Here is a 2,596-nt window from a genome sequence, read left to right on the forward strand (position 1 = left end):
GCCATGAAGGTGAGGGGCAGCAGCTCATTTGGAACATCCCTGCAGCATCAGCTGGAAAGCTTAGTGACATCATCCAAGGAAATAAGAAATACCTGCCTCTCTGAAACCAGTTCCAAATCTGCCTCTGTGAACCCCACATTTGTGAGCTGAAACAGAATCTAAAGTTTTGAGTCAGATCACATTTGTCTAGTTAGTTTTTGTTGATGTTTTATTTTTTATTTTTACGGGGGTTTTTATTCCCTATGATTAGCCCATGCCAGATTTTCCAGACAAACCCACTATCCCCTTTAGGGAGACAGAAGTCTGATGTGAAAACATCAAAGGATGGCATTCAGCATCCTTTCCATGAACTCACAGAAGCCCAGGTGCAGTTCTCCACTGCCTTTCTTTTCATTCCTCCAGACTCTTACACAACTGATTAAAGTTTCAGTAACTGGTTAAGACAATGCATTCCTGTTCCTTTATTGTTTTCTCAGGAAAGCAGCTTTCCCAGCATGGTACCTGTTGGAGGGTTTTACAGGAGGGTCTGCCAGCCCCCTTGGCATGTGGAGAGAAACCTGAGCAGATGGTGATGGCTTTCCCTGGGGATCCTGCCTTAACATTTGGATGAAAACTCATTCCTTAGTTCCTTCCTGTTGAGTGGCTCTTGGGAGTGCTATCTGAGGAACAGATGAAGGAGGTCTGTGGAACCACAGGTGGGATGGCAGGGGAGTGTTTCAGCTGAAAATGAGCCTCCCTGCCCTGTGCCTGCAGTGTCTGAGCCCTCCAATCTCGTCATCCTCTGAGCCTTCTCATCAAAAAGGTTCACCTTCCCCTGCTCTAAACCTTGATGGACTTCACTGACTAACTAAGACACTCCTGCCTCTGGGCCACTCTCTACCTTTAAAGGGTGGGAATTGCAGCGTAATTAGTGGTGTTAATGAGATAAATTACCATTTTGCAGCCTGCCTGAAGTCCTTGAAGAGGAGCAGGAGTGGAAGGAGTTAACTGCTGCTGCTTCTTCCAACGGGGATTTGTGCCTCAATGCTTTAGAAATGACTTATGGTCTGCCTCTGTTTGCAGGTTTCATGATGCCACCCAGGATTAGCTGATTTTTACCATTAAAGGGAGATAAAATGATAAAACTAAAAAGCAGTCTGTAAATTCCAGCAACCAGGGGTGCCAAGCTCTGCCTTTTGTAATGGATGGGACTTGGATATTTTTATGTTCCTCTTTATTTGCAGTTTGGCTCTACCTGGGGGAGACAACATTAACTGCCAGGAGGTAGAGAGGGAACAGTGCAACTAATAACAACATGGGTTTATAGGATTGTGGGATGGTTTGGGAAAGCACAAGGATATTCCTTCATATCAGTCTATTTTAATCAGGTATTAAAGAATCATTAATGAGAGCGAGAAAAAGTTTTGAAGGAATGGATTATGCTGCACTGATGAAAATCTGGTGTAAATATTATCTCCATGTTAGAAGGAAGACATTTCTTATTGTGAGGGTGGGTGGGGAGGCCCTGGCACAGGTTGCCCAGAGAAGCTGTGGCTGCCTCTGGATCCCTGGAAGTGTCCAAGGCCAGGTTGGATGGGGCTTGGAGCAACCTGGGCTAGTGGAAGGTGTCCCTGCCCATGGCAGGGGGTGGCACTGGATGAGTGTTAAGATCCCTTCCAAACCAAACAATTCTGGGATTCTGTGAGTTGACCATTCATCACAACTGAGAAGAGTTGTGGATTTTACAGCCAGAAGTCTGACTCCCAAAATTGCATATGGACGAAGATTCCTCCCAGACAAAAGGTGTCAGCACAGAAAGCTCTTGCTGCCCATGGAGTGCCCAGGCTGGCCCACCAAGTGCACCAGAAACCCAAAGCTTCCAGGCTTTCTTTGCTGGGTGAAAGAGCTGTTGTTTGCTTTTTGGAGCCCTCCGCTGAAATTGCCACTCCTGCCTTCCACTCCCTCATGGGTTCCCCTCGGTGCTTCCCACTCCCTTGTCCCGGCAGGGCCTCCGCAGCACCTCAGCCCTTCAGGGCCTCCCAGCCCCCCGTCCCCTCAGGCTCTCCCCCAGCCCCAACAACCTGCCCGGCAGCGGCGCAGCCCTGAAGGAGCTCCACAGGAGCTGGCTCAGGACGCACCTCCCAGTCCTCAGCAATCCAGACAGCAACACACGGGCAGGCCACAGATGCTGCTTCCCAGCTGGCACAGGGCTTGTGGCCACCTGCGAGGAGCAGCTTCTCAGGGATCCCCACAGCTCCAGGCTCTGCCCATCCACTCTGCTGCAAGTGTTGAGGCTCCAGCAGAACCCCCCAAGGCCAAGGGCCTTTTGGGCACTTTCCCTTCCCCGCTGCACCTTTGGGCAAGTGTTGTGGAGCACAGGGGCCCTTTTTCCCCGCTTCCCAGATGCCCTGTGGACACTGGGCACCAAAAAAAACTCCTGAGCCTCTGTGTATGCTAAGAGGAATTTCATATTCTGAAGCTGGGGGAACAGGAACTTGTTGCAGACAGGGCTCTGTCCCGCAGGCTCAGGTGGTCCCATCGGACAGGGTTCCCAGGATCAGTTCTCCGCTGTCCTCCGGCAGCTGCCCCACAGAGGAGCCTGGCTATGCTGCACATT

This window comes from Neopelma chrysocephalum, unplaced genomic scaffold, assembly GCF_003984885.1.
Source record: "Neopelma chrysocephalum unplaced genomic scaffold, ASM398488v2 Primary Assembly neopelma1_281, whole genome shotgun sequence".
Classification (NCBI taxonomy): domain Eukaryota; kingdom Metazoa; phylum Chordata; class Aves; order Passeriformes; family Pipridae; genus Neopelma; species Neopelma chrysocephalum.